This window comes from Chelonia mydas, chromosome 5 (assembly GCF_015237465.2).
Source record: "Chelonia mydas isolate rCheMyd1 chromosome 5, rCheMyd1.pri.v2, whole genome shotgun sequence".
Classification (NCBI taxonomy): domain Eukaryota; kingdom Metazoa; phylum Chordata; order Testudines; family Cheloniidae; genus Chelonia; species Chelonia mydas.
Window position 1 is genome coordinate 20,753,535 of NC_051245.2, and position 18,424 is coordinate 20,771,958.

Sequence of the window (18,424 nt, forward strand, 5' to 3'; positions counted from 1 at the left end):
TGTGTCTCTGCTTCGAAGTTGTTTTTTAAACGCGCCCCAAGAAGCGGTCAGTCTCCGTTCTTAGATCTGCAGTATGCAACCATAATAGGGTGAATTATTAGGGGACAGGGTGGAAGCCTTAGCTTTCTGTTCCCTCGGTTTAGTAGGCAAATAGCATCTAAATATGTTGGGTTGCTCTCCCCCCCCGGCTATAACTGTGGTAGTGAGGGGGAGGTGAGGCAGGATTATAGAAAATCCCTTTCTGTTATCCCCTTGCCACCTTGCTCAAAATAAAACTAACAGCCAGTGTGGGTGTGTTTTTCTTTTTTTTTCTCTGTGGGAATTAAGTAGAGTGTGCTGGTCTAGTTTTAGTTTTGCTTTTTTGGAATATCAGTGTTACACAGAGTTGTTCTGCGAATCCATAAACTGTTATTGAAGCTGTCCAGCCCCGGGCCTCTTCACTTGACAGTAGTTAATCTGCTGGTGTGTCGAGGCCACTACCTATCCTGCCAACCAATCGCGGCCTATCATGCTGCCCAATATTATCTCATTGTTTCCTTGTACTTCTCCTTCAGCCTGCCTGTCTGCACAAGTTGTCACTTCTCTTTTATACACTGGATTGTAAGCTCTTTGGAGCAGGGACTGTCGTTTTGTTCTGTGTTTCAGCAGTGCCTAGTTCTTTGTTAATACAAATGATCTTGGTCAACTGGAGGAGAGAAGTGGTAGTGGTGACCTGACGTGCTATTACACCAAGTTAAGTTACCACATCACTCCTAAGATTTTATCAGTAAGTGGTTTTTAGTGACAGCCCTGTTCTTCCCACAGAAATCCTATTTAAAAAAAAAAATCCATGCATTGATTCTCTCTGTTTTTAGGTAATGTTTTCACCTGCCTTGATTCTGAGGGATAATGTTGGATCAAATAAGCAACCCTGGAAAACCAGTAATTTTAATAGACCACACCTCTTAATTCTAGCTATGATATATACACAAAGATTTACAAATACTCTCCTGCTGGGTGGAGCTCTGCTGTGTTGGGTGGTGTGAAACTGTCTTGTGGGAAACTAATGATTCCAACTGCGCAAAGCACGTCACCCTCTTTCCCAGCCAACACATATTGGTCCCTGCCAAAATGTGCATTTGGATGAGCTATGCAGAATGTGGTGGTGCCTCTTGTCAGCCAAACTTACTGTAACAATGAATTCTAATACAAATGAGTGAAATTTAATTGTCTACATTTGATTTTTCTTAACAGTGGTGTTGTCTTCATTAACTCATTTCTGTACCCTCAGTTCTCCTTGTTTATGTGCATCTGCATCCTCATTTAGGGGTATGCCTGCAGTGGCTTTTCTTTAGCCCACTGCTCTTCAGTGTTGTACTTAGCATAACATTTTTTTTAACCCCATCTAAGTAAACACGTCCTCATGATGAGTTAGCCAGGATGAAATAAGTTCTTAACCTGCTGTGGTTTTCTGCCTTCATTAAAGTACCTCACAATCCTTTATCTCATGCTTTGGCAGACACAATGATGCTTCTGTGAAGTGTTTATTAAATGTGCATCTCAGGGGCTCAGTCACTGCTATGCACCTTTCCAAGTATTCATTGAATAGGTACTTAGAATGCAACATACCTTCTTCAGGTTGAAATCAAGATCTCACCACACTTTTAGATGGGCTTATGCCACCCAAAAGATTCCCAACAACAAAGCTTCAGGATCTGACTGTTTTACCTGCTGAAATCTACAAATGTGCAAACAGAGCCTTGCTACAAAGATTGCATGAGGCATTGCTACTCTGTTGGGAGGAAGAAACTGTACCACAAGATTTTAAGGATGCTCGTTTCATTCAACTCTGTAAAAACAAAGGAGACAGACGTAATTGTAATAGCCACAGAAGTGTATCTCTTCTTGTCTTCTGGGGAAAAAATCTTCAACCATATTTTTACCTAGCTTTCAAACTTTAGCTGAGAGAATCTATCCTGAGAGCCAGTGTAGCTTCCGCTTTGGAAGGTCCACCATAGACATGGTCTTCTCTGTAAGGCAACTGCAGAAAGTGCAGAGAGAAGCATATTCCACTGTACACGGCTTTTATAGATGTAACAAAAGGCTTTGACATTCTGAAGAAGCTTGGTTTGCCATCTGTATTGCTAAACCTTGTGAAATCCTTACATGATGGCATGAAGAAACTGTGATGTATGAAAACCAAGACATTGACTTGAGATTGTTTAACATCAATAGTGGAGTGAAGCAGGGTTGCGTACTGGCTCCTACATTGTTTAATATTTACTTCTCATTTGTGCTTCAGCATACGTTCCATGATATTCGAGACAGTGTCTCTCTTAGCACTAGACATGGAGGTTTTTAAAGTTTGCAAGGTTCAGAGCTAAGATGAAGGTGAAGGAGATCATCATAAAGGACCCGTTTGCAGATGATGCATCCCTTGTGGCTCACACTGTTGATGCCCTACAGCATCTTATTACCAAGTTCTCTGATTCATGCAAAGTCTTTCGGCTAGCAATAAGCTAGAAAAAGACTTATGCACCAAGGCTCTTCAGAACCAGTTCCAGATATCACTTTCAAAGGGTATTCATCCAGATGTTGTTGACCAATTTTGCTACCTTGGCTCTACTGTTACCAGCAACGTAGATCTTGATGCTGAGCTCACTAGTAGAATCAGCAAAGCAGCCAGGAACTTTGGCCTTTTGCAAGACAGAGCCTTGAACAATAACAAATTCTCAACTAAAGTGAAAATCCATATTTGAGACACGTGTTATCCCCTCTTCTATATGGCTCAGAAACGTGGATGACTTACGCCAAACATAGCAAAACACTAAACAGTTTTTTCATATCAGATGCTTGCATAATATTCTTTCAATAAGATGGCAAGACCGGGTGACAAATGTGGAAGTATTAAATCGTTCTGGTATGTCATTCATGGGAATGTTGATTAGTAAGAAAAGACTCCAAGATTTAGTATCCTTTGGAATCTCGGTGGATGATTGGGAAAGGAGTGCAGAATGCCCCTCTGGTTGGCAGAACCAGCTTGTCGATGGAGTGAGGCAGACTGGATCAAGTTTTGTGGTGACTGGCATCAGAGAAGGAAAGAATTTTGCTGCTCAGATTCAGAGCATTGCTAGTGTGTGGGTGTGCCCTACCTGTGGATGGGACTGTCATATGCACATGGCACTCAGCGGCCAAAGAACTCAGTGGCGCATACACCATGCTCTGTAAAGAGTGACTGTGCCCCCCCAAAAATCCACTCTTGGGGGCCATCCTCATTTTGTTGTGATCATTACTGAAGTGTGTGTGGGGGGGAGGGTTTTTTGGGGGTATGGGGAAAGCTGGGGGGAAGTTGTAATCAGTCTTCACTGGATGACCATTCTGACCTCTTTCCAGCATGAAATATTTAACACAGCGAGATAGGGATGAGTCATTGTCTTAATACTTCTCAGACTCTGTATAAGAGCATTGTTTTTATATGTGCTAACTTCACATGGTTGAGTTCTAGTGGCCTGGTGTCAGCCTTTTGGAATATCAGTCAGAGATCCTAAGCTGGCTAGTAATTAAAGGCTATGTCTCCTTTGCAGCTTATATCGGCATAATTTGTCACTTGGGGTGTGAATAAACCACCCCTGAGCGACATAAGTTACACCAACATAAGCACCAGTGTGGACAGCGCTATGTTGGTGGGAGAGCTGGCATAGCTACCCATTGTCACAGGGATTGGAGTAGTTAAACTGATGGGAGAGCTGTTTTATGGTGGCTTAGAATGGCTACATTAGTGAGCGTACAGTGGCACAACTGCAAGCTCTCTAGCGTAGCCATAGCCTAAGTCAGTGGTTCTTAACCTTTACTGCAGCCTGCACTCCTTTGGTTCTCAAAATATGTTCTCACGCTCTTTATCAAAAATCGTTGAAGTAGGTCTGTTCTTTAAACCTGTTTGTATATTACAGTAATCATTAAATTAATCATAAAAAATACATAGGTTTGCTGAAACCAAGTAGTTGTACTTACGTGCCTGTGCTTAATTTGTGTTTTTGATGATTTACCTTCTAAAAAAATCTTGCATGTCTCGCACCCCCAGAAAGGGCATCTCGCACCCCCAGGGGGTGCATGTACCCCAGGTTAAGAACCACTGGCCTAAGTGAAGATGGGGAGAAGATTTTGTTATCTACAGTGCCAAGATGTTTCTGGTGACAGGTACATAAGAAATATGTGACTCTGTAAGAGAAGAACTGCCATATTTAGATTGATGGTAAGGGAGTGTCAGGTTATCTGGAGTGGCTCAGAAGCGGGAGTACAAACTTCAAGGCAGACCATTAAAAAGCAGGGCACAAACCCGAAATTGGTTGTGATTTCTGTAGTTAAATTTCACCAACCATCAAGTGTTAACTCCTCAAGTACTATAACAGCCTCAACGTCAAGTCACAGCCTCTGGTCCATCTTGACACCCACGCAAGCTTGCCTTTGTCTCTTGCACCAAAAATCACACCAGTATTCAGGTTATTCATACTCCCGAAGGACGAGTTACTTATCCCAGGTTAATTGCACCTTAGATCCTGTACCAAACAACACTTGTAGCCATTCTATATAATAAATTAACTCAAGATGTATTAACTAAGAAAAAGAAATGAGTATTATTTATAAGGCTAAAGCAGGTAAACACACACACACACACGTATGTTACAGTCTTAGGTTCCAAAAGGTAATAAAAGCTTCTATAATAAGATGTATATGTCCTTTAGGGCTAACGCAGGGCAAGTACTGGGAATCCCTTGCTTATACTAAAAAATATTTGCCCCTCAGAGCAAGAATAAAGATACATTTCCTTCTTGTCAGGGATTTTTATTCCCTTCCCCCAAAGTTCAAGCTGATGGTTTGAGTCCTCATGTACATCTCCTCTTCATCAGTGTGTGGATGGAGGGGAGCAATCTAGAAAGACTTTGTCCTTTCTTTCACAATGGCTCATTTGGTTTCCATTGTCCTTCTTGTGTGCAGAACCTAACATCTTCTGAAGGAAACCAGCCTTTATGTTAATCAATGATTTTTTTCCTATTGCATGGTGAGTTACACCAGGGGTTCTCAAACTGGGGGTCAGGACCCCTCAGGGGGTCATGAGGTGTTGGCCTCCACCCCAAACCCTGCTTTGCATCCAGCATTTATAATGTTGTCAAATATATAAAAAACTGTTTTTAGTTTATAAGGGCGGGGGGTGGCACTCAGGGGCTTGCTATGTGAGAAGTACAAAAGTTTGAGAACCACTGAGTTACACAGTTAGAGGTTTACTGTGCAAACACTTAAAATAACCTTATAACATGGGGTACAGATGTTAAGTTAGAGTAATACATGCAGCATCCTATAAGCGTTTCATAAACTCTAAACACTAAAGATATTTTTACAAATCTAACATCTATTTTGATAAAGCTAACACACAGGTGAGCCAGCTATGCATTCATCAGTGTTCAGGTGGGGCCTAGGGACCTTGACATGAGCTGGTAGCTGGTCTGCCAGCATCACAGGGAATATCATCATCTTTTGTCTATCAGATAATTTTCCTGGTCTTAATTTTCTACTGGCTAGAATTAATAGGGAGTAGTAGCACAAGTGGGATTTCTATTGGGACACTCCTCTATGACTTCAGATCCCTTTTATTTTTCATTACAGTACTTTGAGAGAGAGAGAGAGAGAATGTATATACACATTTTAAAATGAAATATGTAAGAATTTGACTCTGAGGCCAAAGTTGAGAATTTCATTTCTCTTGCAGCAGTTGGTATCAAGTATCTCCCTAAGACAGAGAAGGAAATGTTTAAAAACAAAAACGATGTATCAAGTATTGAATTAAGTGTAAACATGGATTCTCTTGTTGATTTTAATAATGAAGTTTGTTCTTAACACAAGCTTTGCCATGTTGTTGTAATAGTTCATAAAGCATATTAATAATCTGCTACAGAAAGAGTTTATTGTAGGTAAGTTTATTAGATGCACTTGAGCTACTTTTTAAATGTAGTAGAACAAATATGTTGAGCCCTAGGAATAGAGTTTTCTGGAATGCAGCTTTTCAGGATAAAAAGCATTCCAAAGCGCAAGTATTTCTGAATGTATGTAAGTGGCAAACAAATGACGCTGTTCTAATGAATGCCAAGAAAAAGGAACCGCTGAATCTATCTAAGGCCCCAGTCCCACTTTGGGATCAGCTCTACTTGTATGCCTCTAGTTTTCAATTGTGTAAGAAAGCAGGGCTTTTCTGCAGTTAATCATAATGAATAAGCAAAGAGGCTATTTGCAGCATATTCACAATGTATAAAATGTGCCAAGTTTTTCATTAGAAGTTCTGTTAGTTTCAGTTTGTTAGAACACTGGTATCAGGTGGCTAGAGCTACACACAATAGTTTGAATTAACCCACATTTTGTCAAGCAGAATTTTTTTTAAAAAAGCTATAGGGCTGGGGGCTCACGTGACTGCTGCTGCTCCCAGATCTTTCTCTCATGTGGCTGCTTCTGCATCTCCTCCTTCTCCAGTGGTTCCCTAATTTACTGCTTCACTTGTGGGCTGCTTCTACTGACCCCAGACCACTGTCCCACAGAGGTTTTTCTCTCAGGCCATGTCTATATGCAGACAACTAACTTTCTAGTAAAGCTGCGGAAGTTTGTTGCTTGGGCACATGCACGCTTTGGATGCTTGCATCAGCACTGTGTGTACTCAATGGGAGTGCTTGTGTCAGTGTCAAATGCGGTGAATCACAGGTAGGTATCCCAGTGTGCCCTGCACTGCAGGCTGGCTCAGTGTTTTGTGAGACATTTTTGCAGCATTTTTGTGGGATACTAATGATTTGCCTTGGGATTTCTGGAAGCTAGGGGTAGAGTTTCCACCATGCCACTTTCTCCATCCCATACTTTCCACATCCCATAATTTTCATGGCATTTTTAAAAAACTCCCACAATCCCATCTGGTGCTTTCCAGTCTCCACCATCTACCTGTAAGAAGCATGGCTATGCTGAGCTCAGCACAGTTCTCATGAGTATTGCTTCTGGGCCTGAGAAACAAGCACTGATTGATGGGATTGCCTGCATATCCCAGTTATAGAACCACACTACCTTGCTAATGCGCACAGAAAGGGATACTTTCCCCTGGATATGCAAGGGCTAGTTGCTTACTGGGGTGCTTCGCCGATATCAGTGTGGGCAGGTCACAGAAGGTGCATGACACTTGCATCTGTAAGAACACAGGACTTTATCCCTTGTAGCTGTTCGAATTCTTTCCCAAGGGCAGATTAGCATTGGTGATGTTGACATGCCAGTCTTGATTCTGGGGAAACCAGCCTACTCCTTGCTGCCTTGGCTCATGGAGCTGTAACTGGTCACCTCAACAGCACCAGGGAAAGGTTCAATTACTGATTCAGCAGGTACAGAATAACTGTTGAATGTTGTTTTGGTAGACTGAAGGGATGCTGGTGGTCTTTACTAACTAGAATGGATCTTAGCCAGAAAAACACCCCCATGGTTATAGTTGCCTGTTATGTATTGCGTAATATCTTTGAAGTGAAGTGGGAAAAGCTGTAGTAGGGTGAAGTGGACCACCAATTTGCTGAATTTGAACAGTCAGACATGAGGGCTAACTGCAGAGGTGTGTTACTGAGAGAGGCCTTAAAAGACCATTTCAGTAGTCATCCACAGTGTTGTCTGTTAAGTATGGGTGGGTTTTTGCCTCCCACTACGAATTCCTTAGTGCTTGGGGTAAACTAATAAAGATACTTTGTGGTTTCCAAAAATAGAATCTTATTGTATGCAAAGAAGCAGGGAATAAAATTAAAGTGCAACCAAACACATATATTGTTCAAAAACTTTTTTTTATCAACACTAACAGGGTAAACTATACTTTACTTTGTTTTCACTTAGTATTTTAAAGAAGGAACACTTATATCCTGTAGCTAAAATGTACAACAGTATAGCAGGTGACATGTACTCTGGTTTTACGGCTTGGTGTATATGTAGCAGTTCTCCTTGTTGTCAGGTGTGGAGTGGTAGATATAAGGATGTTTACCATGGTGCCATGGGGCTGACCATTGAATTCTCCCAGAACTGAAAAGGCTAAAGTTTAGGGTCTTTGGGCATATAGTTCAACAGTGCACTGCAACAGTTGAGTTTGTTGTCTGAGCAAACTCATTATGTCCTGGGGTATTTGGATTGGGAAAAGGCAAATATAGTGCCCTTCTTTAAAAAAGGGAAGAAGGAGAATTCAGGGAACTACAGACCAGTCAGCCTCACCCCTGCCCCATCCCGGAGCCCCCTCCTGCACCCCAAACCCCTCATCCCTGGCCCCACCCCAGAGCCTGCACCTCCAGCCAGAGCCCTCTCCTGTCCCCCAACCCCCAATTTCGTGAGCATTCATGGCCCGCCGTATAATTTCCATACCCAGACATGGCCCTCAGGCTAAAAAGTTTGCTCACCCCTGGACTAGCATCACATAAGAGCTCTGTGGCAGAGGCAGGGATAGCATCCAATTCTCTAGGGCATCATTCAATTACTTAACCATGAAACCATCCCTTCTCTTCCTGCAATACCCTGCCTCATTCCCTACACACCTTCCAATGGCTCTCCGGACCTTATTAGGCATCTGCCCCAAGAATCTAAATGGCCCACCCCAATGCACAATCTGAGCCAGCTGAAAACATCGAGCTGGTCTGCCTCCAAACCATGCCCAGGAAACATCTGTATGTGCTAGTGCTCCTCACCATCCATTTCCTTGCCCTTGTGTCCTGCCCTGACAGCAAGACATGCCACCCAAGGAGGGCAAGGAACGGCAGTGGACCACTTTGGTCCCTCAGCCTTCTGGGGATAGCCATAATCGGCTCCTTCACAGAGCCATGAGCACGGGCATGTACCTGGTGCAGTTCACGAATTCCCCTGACACCTGTTCATTTTTCAGCAAGAAGGAGACTCTGGTGCACCTCTAAGTAGCGTGTATCAGGTTGCAGCCCATTCTGGTTCCTCCAGAACCTCTTACTGAGGTTCTGTCTGCTCTTCTCCCTGCACCTCCTGATCCACGAACACCCCTTCCGTGGCTCCATGAAGCCTTCTCGTCAGCCTCCTCCTGGTGCTGGCCAAGATGGCGATCCATCACTCCAGGAGGAGGATGCTGGACAGAGGCATGCTCTCTGTGACTGTGGGGCCTATTTCTGATCCCTTATCCGATCACTGCTCCAGGCAGAGGAGTTCAGGAGGCAGTTCTGGGCTGGGGAAGGGGTGAGGGCTCTGGGGAGGAGCAGTTTGGGTGCTCAAGAGGGTGCTCCAGGCTGTGACCAAGAGGATGGGGGGGGGGGGGGGGGGGCGGATCAGCTCTGGGGTCAGGGGTTGGGGCGGGGGAGGTGGTCAGGGTTGCGGGCTCCAGGTGTCGCTTACCTCAAGCAGCTCCTAGAAGCAGCAGCATTTTCCCACTCCAGCTCGTACGTGGAGGTATGGCCAGGTGGCTCTGCGCGCTGCCCGTCCATAAGCAGCGCCTCTGCTGCTCCCATTGTCTGTGGTTCCCGGCCAATGGGAGCTGCGGGGACGACGCCTGGGGCAGTATGCGGAGTCCCCTAGCTGCCCCTACGCGTGGGAGTCAGAGGGGGGATGGCTTCCGGGAGTTGCTCCCTGGTGGGAGCTCCCAGGCCAGATTAAAAGGTCTGACGGGCTGTAGTTGGCCAAGTCCTGTGCTAGTGACTCTGATGCTATCCTGATGAGCACCATAGAAAAGCTCTTGAAGAAAATAATAATTCTGTGTTTAGAGCAGGGCTTGAATAGTGGGCGGTAAATAAGACCTGGAGCCACACATAGAAAAATGAGGACTGTGAGGAACACCATCCATCCTGATTGCTGAATGAAGTAGGGGAGAATAGTATGTGATCATGTCACTGAAGACACTATCATGAGGCCTACACACTTGCATGGGCAACCTTAAAACTGGCATTTCCTAACTTTTGAGTGCTTGACACAGAAAAATTTACATTGTTTAAATGTAGGTGTAATGGGGTCACGCATCTCTTGCGAGTGCCCTGTGCTCTAGTGCGTGTGCCCACACACTCTACTTGTTTGTGTGTGGGGGGTCTTTGCTGACTCAGCCCTCTGGCCAAATCACACACAGTCTGTATGTGAAATAAAAACAAAGCAAACCCCTTCCAGGGTACAAGTCCAACTGGGCGTATCTCAAAGCCCTCAATAAGGTCTCTTGAACTGCAGCCCTATATTTGAACTTGCTCCTCAATCAGTCCAATCACAGTACCCTGGTTTGAATTGTCTCAGCCCCTTGTGGGCTCTCTCAAATTGTCCCTGCTCTTCAAGCAGTCTTGGTCCTGGCATGGGACACATCCCCCAGGACTCACTCCCTGGAGACTCCTCACCTCTCTGGACCTTTTGGCTGCAGCTCTTCACCTAGGCCACTAAAAGAGTTCAATTCCTCTTCTGGAATGCATCAAAGTCCTGGACACTTTCCCAGTGGTGTGTGGGGGGCAGCACATAACTCCAGCACATTCTTCACCCTTACCTCAGAGCCTTGTCCTGGTGGAATCCCAGCAGCTAGCTCAGAGCACCATCCACTCTCCTCCAGCTCTAGCAGGGAACTACTCTGTCTGGCCCTGCAGCTCTTCTTATATTAGTCTGCTGGACCCTGATTGGTTGCTTCCCACGCAGCCACTCTAGATAGCTTGGAGGACCTCTCTACTGCCCTTTTCTAGGGTAGGGTGTGGCAGGGCTTCCAGCAGGGGGTCTCGTGGCCTAGTCCACCCTATAACAGTAGGGGTTTTTAATGTAATTTTATATTTATGTTAAAATAAAAGAATGTATAGTCTTTGTTTAAGTGCAGTTCTGCTCCGAAGAGCATCTCTCCATGTGTCATTGCGGGCTTCCAGACATATTGGGTCTCTGTGGTTTCCTTACTAGGTTGGGAGAGTTTTTAGTTGCTGTAGGACAGATTTTGCTGAGCATCAGGAAGATGGGTGCTGGCTCTTTGGCTCTCTGTGGTTACTGTATCTTTTTGGGGTGTCATTTTCAAAAGCATAAGGGTGGCAGTTGCACCATTGACTTTATGGGAACAGAAGTAGGCCAGTGCTGTGTACTTATGAAAGTCCCAACTTTTAGGACCAGGACATATTCTCAACCAGGGGGTCATGATCAGATATCAGATTTATATTAAAATGTGGGAGGAGGTTCCAGGGAGGGTTTTGATATGGAAAAGGGTTTCACAGGCTGGAAATGGTGCATCACTGGTCTGTAACAGTCTGCACAGCAGAGTTTAAAACGCTTTGTCATCTAGCAGTCAGTTGCAGCCAAGGTGGCTGGAGGCTAAACCTGAGAATGAAATGGTGCTGCGTGTTCTTGTGAATAGGGACTCTCTTGTTTGTACTAATGTTTAGTGCATTGGATTTTGGGGTACATAACTGTGTGATTGTTTTGTGTTTAGGGTGGGTGTTTGGTAAGAGTGAAGCTGTGGTTTCTGGTGTGAGTTGGAACACTTTTTGTGTGGAGTTCATTTGGGTCTTTTGGAGGTGGAGATGTTCTGGAGGTTCTGGAGATTGGAGCAAGACCTCTTTTGTTCATGGGATGGTAGAAGGAGGAGGCTCCGTTGAGTAGCTGCTGCTAAGCTGGGTAATCTACTTCCATGAGTGTAATGTTTAGTGTACAGACCCTTAATTATGTAGTAACTGAACTATTTTACGAGAATAAAATTTATATGGCACTCACAGCTGTTGGTTTCTGACCACCTAACAAACTAGAACTGAAGAAAATAGTAACATCTCAAAACCCATCCTTGAAACAGTGTACCGATGTAGCCTTCAAACCTCACCCCAGCATTGAACAAATATCTTCCCCACCAGCAAACCAAAGGAGAAACCATGTTTATTGCCAATAATGAGTTGTGCTCAAAAACATTTCTTCTGTTTCAAAGGGAAAAACATTCTGAAAGGGACTACTTAGACAATCAGAAGTCCTCCAGTAATATTTAATGTAAGAATTCAATTCCCAGGTAATAAGCAAGCAGTGTTCATCCCAGACTATCGTGGGTGGAGGCTTTTAAATAGTTGTGTAGCCACATTCCTTAATAGTCTTTTTCTAAGACTAGCTTGCAAGAGTAGCTTCAAATAGAGTATACTCAGTGACCTGGCTAAAAGATCACAAAGATTTGGGTTGTCTTGGCAAGGTTCATGTCTGGAAGAACATGTTGCAACTCTCGGATGTTTCTGAGATTGAAACAGTGGTGATCGACCACTACTGAATACAAGCTTTATGTTCAGCAGGCAGCCAAAACAGTCTTCTAAATTACAGATCTTTTAAAGAATATTTTTGTTTCTGAAGAGTGAGTTTGGGCCTTCCTACTGTTAATTACTTGGTTAGTACATGTGCCTAGACTGGTGCATGTAGAAGTGTGTGTCTGACATGTAACCGCTGTCCTAATGAGCCAGTAGGGGGTATGACTTGTGGAGTGTCAGTTCTTGTGCTCTGCACTTCAAAATATAAAGAGAAGGATTCTTCTCTGAGGATTTTGCCACAAAGTGCGTTTTGCTTTCAGCTATTTGACACAGCTTCTCTTCTGTGGAATTTGTCCCAACCCAATGCAATACCATAGTGTCCAGTTCTCTCCTATTGTGGAGCTTGGTGGCACAGGAATCTAATAATAGTGCTTTTATGTGAAACTTTTCAGCTTCATGACTCGGAATAAATATTAAGAACCTTCTCCTCTTTGCTAGTTAGGTAAATAGAAAATTTTCTTTGGCTTATGATGTTCCTAATTTAGATGTCCAATTATGTCCTCTGCGTCTCTTCAAAGTTAAGATGTGAACTACTTCCTGTTAGTATACCTATGCATTGTACAATGTAAAGAACTGCTATTAATTCTTCACTGTATTCCTCTCTCGTGTCCCAGTTTTCCTTCTAGTGCAGCTAACATATCTAATGTATTCATGGTTTCCACAGATATTCTTGATCTTACTGTCTCATCCAGTTGCACATTTTGCTTATTCAGTCTGCAGCATTTTCCTGTGGAAAAAATAACGTATTTTGTTTAACACTATGAAGCATAGTGAGTCCAATCTGAAACACCATCTTCAAAGCAACCTACCTTTGATCTACACTGCCCTGTAGAGCCCTGTCCAGGAGGTGTGGAAGGCAGAGTTCTCTCTGTGGTACCCAGTCCCTAACCCACATTCTTTCTGTGGGGCTGTGGATCTGCATACAGAGGAGGGGATAAGGCATTGTCATTCCTATCCACAGTATGAGGAATCCACACACTGCTGACTAACTTTGGTGGGAGCTCTCACGGGAGTAGGAATGTTTCTGACAAAAAGGCGACAGCAGCCAGCCAGAGACAGCCTGGCTCCAAGGAATCGTGTTGCTAAAGAGATGGCATGACACAGTGGGTAGGGAAAAGCAGGCATGGAGTTTCTGCTGAGATAACTATGATGCATCCATGGAGCGCCATATGTCTGGACATAGAGGACATTATATATATTCCCTGTCTTAATTTTAGTTTGCATTTGCTAGAAACCTACAGAAACTTCCATTACTTACAGACTTTAAGGCCAGAAAGGACCATCATGATCATTGATTCTCAACCGGAGGTGTGTGCACCCCTCGGAGTACACAGAGGTCTTCCAGGGGGTACACCCACTGATCTAGATATTTGCATAGTTTTACAACAGGCTACATAAAAAGCACTAGCCAAGTCAGTACAAACTAAAATGTCATACAGACAATAGCTTGTTTATGCTGCTCTACATACTAAAATGTAAGTACAATATTTCTATTCCAATTGATTTATAATGGTATGGTAAACATGAGAAAGTAAGCAATTTTTCAGTAATAGCGTGCTGTGACACTTTTTTGTATTTTTATGTCTGATTTGTGAGCAAGTAGTTTTTAAATGAGGTGAAACTTGGGGTATGCAAGACATATGAGACTCCTGCAAGGGATACAGTAAGTCAGGAAAGGTTGAGAACCACTGATCTAGTCTGACCACCTGTATGTCTCAGGCCACAGAACTTCACCCACCCACTAATAGGCCCATAACCTCCTGCTGAGTTACTGGGAAGTTCTTAAATCTTGATTTAAAGACTTCAAGTTACAGAGAATCCACTCTTTACTTTAGTTCAAACTGGTGAGTGATCCATGCCCCACACTGCACAGGAAGGTGAAAAACCTCCATTGTCTCTACTAATCTGAACTGGGGGAAAGTTCCTTCCTAATCCCCAATATGGCAGTCAGTTAGATCCTGAGCATGTGGGCAAGATCCACCAGCCAGACACCTGGGAAAAAATTCTCTGTAGTAACTCAAGAGCCCTCCCCATTTAGTGTCTCATTTCCAGCTGCTGGAGATATTTCCTACAAGCTGTTGTGGATGGGCAATATACCATTGTAGGCAGTCTCATCAGATCATCCCCTCCATAAACTTATCAAGTTTGATCTTCAAACAAGTTAGGTTTTTTACCTCTCCATCTCTCCTTGGAAGGCTGTTCCAGAACTTCACTCCGCTGATTATTAGAAACCTTCATCTAATTTGAAGCCTAAACTTATTGATGGCCAGTTTATATCCATTTCTTCTTGTGCCAACATGGGCCTTTGGCTGTAACCAAACATTTTTTACCCTCTTCTTTTGGCAGGCAATCATAAAATACATTTTTCTGAAAAGGAATGAATATGCTTGTTGGAACTGGAAGCCAAGATCAATAGAGTTTTTTATTAAAAAACAACTTAAGGTCAGAGCCTCAGCTGATGGAAATTAACTTAAATGGTGATATTCCTGTGTACGTTAGCTGAAGATTGGTCTGTAAAGTTTTTGAGGGGTTTTAAGAGGAGGAATATCAGGTTAAATAGGTTATGATTTTTTAAAATACATCTCTTGGGTTTTATAGGTTTCAGAGTAGCAGCCGTGTCAGTCTGTATCCGCAAAAAGAAAAGGAGTACTTGTGGCACCTTAGAGACTAACAAACTTATTTGAGCATAAGCTTTCATGAGCTACAGCATTGTCGGATGCATGCAGTGGAAAATACAGTGGGGAGATTTTATATAGACAGAGAACATGAAACAATGGGTGTTACCATACACACTGTAACGAGAGTGATCAGGTAAGGTGAGCTATTACCAGCAGGAGAGGGGGGAAAAAAATATAACCTTTTGTAGTGATAATCAAGGTGGGCCATTTCCAGCAGTTGACAAGAACGTGTGAGGAACAGTAGGGGGGGAAATAAACATGGGGAAATAGTTTTACTTTGTGTAATGACACATCCACTCCCAGTCTTTATTCCAGCCTAATTTAATGGTGTCCAGTTTGCAAATTAATTCCAATTCAGCAGTCTCTCGTTGGAGTCTGTTTTTGAAGTTCTTTTTGTTGAAGAATTGCGACTTTTAGGTCTGTAATCGCGTGACCAGAGAGATTGAAGTGTTCTCTGACTGGTTTATGAATGTTATAATTCTTGACATCTGATTTGTGTCCATTTATTCTTTTACGTAGAGACTGTCCAGTTTGCCAATGTACATGGCAGAGGGGCATTGCTGGCACATGATGGCATATATCACATTGGTAGATGTGCAGGTGAATGAGCCTCTGATGGTGTGGCTGATGTGATTAGGCCCTGTGATGGTGTCCCCTGAATAGATATGTGGACAGAGTTGGCAACGGGCTTTGTTGCAAGGATAGGTTCCTGGGTTCGTGGTTCTGTTGTGTGGTGTGTGGTTGCTGGTGAGTATTTGCTTCAGGTTGGGGAGCTGTCTGTAAGCAAGGACTGGCCTGTCTCCCAAGATCTGTGAGAGTGATGGGTCGTCCTTCAGGATAGGTTGTAGATCCTTGATGATGCACTGGAGAGGTTTTAGTTGGGGGCTGACGGTGATGGCTATTGGCGTTCTGTTATTTTCTATGTTGGGCCTATCCTGTAGTAGGTAATTTCTGGGTACTCTTCTGGCTCTGTCAATCTGTTTCTTCACTTCCGCAGGTGGGTATTGTAGTTGTAAGAACGCTTGATGGAGATCTTGTAGGTGTTTGTCTCTGTCTGAGGGGTTGGAGCAAATGCGGTTGTATCGTAGAGCTTGGCTGTAGACAATGGATCGTGTGGTGTGGTCTGGATGAAAGCTGGAGGCATATAGGTAAGTATAGTGGTCAGTAGGTTTTCGGTATAGGGTGGTGTTTATGGACCATCGCTTATTAGCACTGTAGCGTCCAGGAAGTGGATCTCTTGTGTGGACTGGTCCAGGCTGAGGTTGATGGTGGTATGGAAATTGTTGAAATCACGGTGGAATTCCTCAAGGGCTCCTTTTCCCTGGGTCCAGATGATGAAGATGTCATCAGTGTAGCGCAAGTAGAGTAGGGTCATTAGGGAACGAGAACTGAGGAAGCATTGTTCTAAGTCCACCATAAAAATGTTGGCATACTGTGGGGCCACTCGCCTCTGTGGCCGACTGCAGCCCAAGGTTTTAGCCACTTGCCTCAGTGGCAAACTGCAGCCCTTCACTGGCCACTCCCCTCAGTGGCAAGTTCCTGTGGAGGAGGATGGGGGGAGACCCGAGCCCACCTACTACTCTAGTTCCCGACCCAGGGAGCTTCTAGGCGGCAGCCACGTGCTGTGTCTCTTTCAACCCCCACCGTCCATTTCCCTGGGCCACTTCCCTGTAGCCTTAGCACCTTTTCTGCTCCTGTATCCGGGCTTCTGTCTTTCAGCCTGTCAGGCTGGAGCTCCCTCTCACTCCTTGACCCTGACCCTGCTCTGTCCAGGGCGCTAGCGGTTCCCTCAGGGATCCAGTCCTTTCTCCCTGGGCTCCCAAGAGGGAACTGACTCCTCTTGGGAGTCCAGGGAGCTCTCTCTATATATGAGCCTGCTCTGCTCTGACTGGCTGCTCCTTGCAGCCCCTCACTGATTGGCTGTCTGCTGCATAGCCTCCCCAGGGCCGCTTTTAACCCTTTCTCCACTCCCTTTCAGCCTTAAGACTTGATCAGCCCTAATGGTGCAGACCAATTGCTCTTCTCTGTAATAAGGCTTGTAAGAGGGATGTATGTTATGCTTTTAATACTTTGGGAACAAACAAAAAAACTGTTAATATAGAGCTCTAAGACACCAGATCCTGTCACTATCACCTGTAGGCAAGCATGTGTGAGACAATGTGTGTGAGGTAATATCTTTTATTGGACCACCTTCTGTTGGTGATAGAGACAAGTTTTCGAGCTACACAGAGCTCTCCAGGTCTGGGAAAGGTACTCAGAGCGTCACTGCTAAATGTAAAAAGAAAAGGAATACTTGTGGCACCTTAGAGACTAACCAATTTATTTGAGCATAAGCTTTCGTGAGCTACGGCTCACTTCATCGGATGCATACTGTGGAAAGTATAGAAGATCTTATTATATACACACAAAAAGCATGAAAAAATACCTCCTCCCACCCCACTCTCCTGCTGGTAATAGCTTATCTAAAGTGATCACTCTCCTTACAATGTGTATGATAATCAAGTTGGGCCATTTCCAGCACAAATCCAGGTTTTCTTCCCCGCCCCCCCCGCCCCCCTCCCCAAACTCACTCTCCTGCTGGTAATAGCTTATCTAAAGTGACCACTCCTTACAATGTGTATGATAATCACACAAACTCACTCTCCTGCTGGTAATAGCTTATCTAAAGTGACCACTCTCCTTACAATGTGTATGATAATCACATTGTAAGGAGAGTGGTCACTTTAGATAAGCTATTACCAGCAGGAGAGTGAGTTTGTGTGTGTGTGGGGGGGGGGGGGATGAGAAAACCTAGATTTGTGCTGGAAATGGCCCAACTTGATTATCATACACGTTGTAAGGAGAGTGATCACTTTAGATAAGCTATTACCAGCAGGAGAGTGGGGTTGGAGGAGGTATTTTTTCATGCTTTTTGTGTGTATATAATATCTTCTACACTTTCCACAGTGTGCATCCGATGAAGTGAGCTGTAGCTCACGAATGCTTATGCTCAAATAAATGTGTTAGTCTCTAAGGTGCCACAAGTACTCCTTTTCTTTTTGCGAATACAGACTAACACGGCTGTTACTCTGAAACTGCTAAATGTAAGATTGAACAAAATTAAACGATCTGTTCAATAGATACCACACTCACCTTGTCTTTCTAATATTCTGGAACCGACATGGCTACAACACACTACGTACGGGAGTTGTGTGTCTATCTCCAGATTTCCTCTGCGTTTCTTGATTGCCTGTTACTCCCCCACCCCCGCTACCCTATCGTTTGTTTGGGTCTTGGGCAGTAATAATGTGGCTGCTTGAGTCTGGCTGACCATAACAGCAGGTTTTATGTTGCTTTCATCTTCACAAGAAAAAAACATCATTGTATTGGGAGAAGAAACAGCAGGAGAAGCTGACAGGGCTAACCAGAAAAAAAGCTACATACCCACCCTGAAATTAGTAGTAACGATGAATGACACACCCGAAATAAGTAACTTTTATTATAGTG

General features: G+C 44.0%; 1 protein-coding gene across 9 annotated transcripts in view; it reads left to right on the forward strand.

Moving 5' to 3' along the window:
* The window catches only part of NEDD4L (NEDD4 like E3 ubiquitin protein ligase), a 364,715-nt gene that overhangs the window by 107,165 nt on the left and 239,126 nt on the right, over positions 1-18,424 (forward strand). The window lies entirely within an intron of this gene.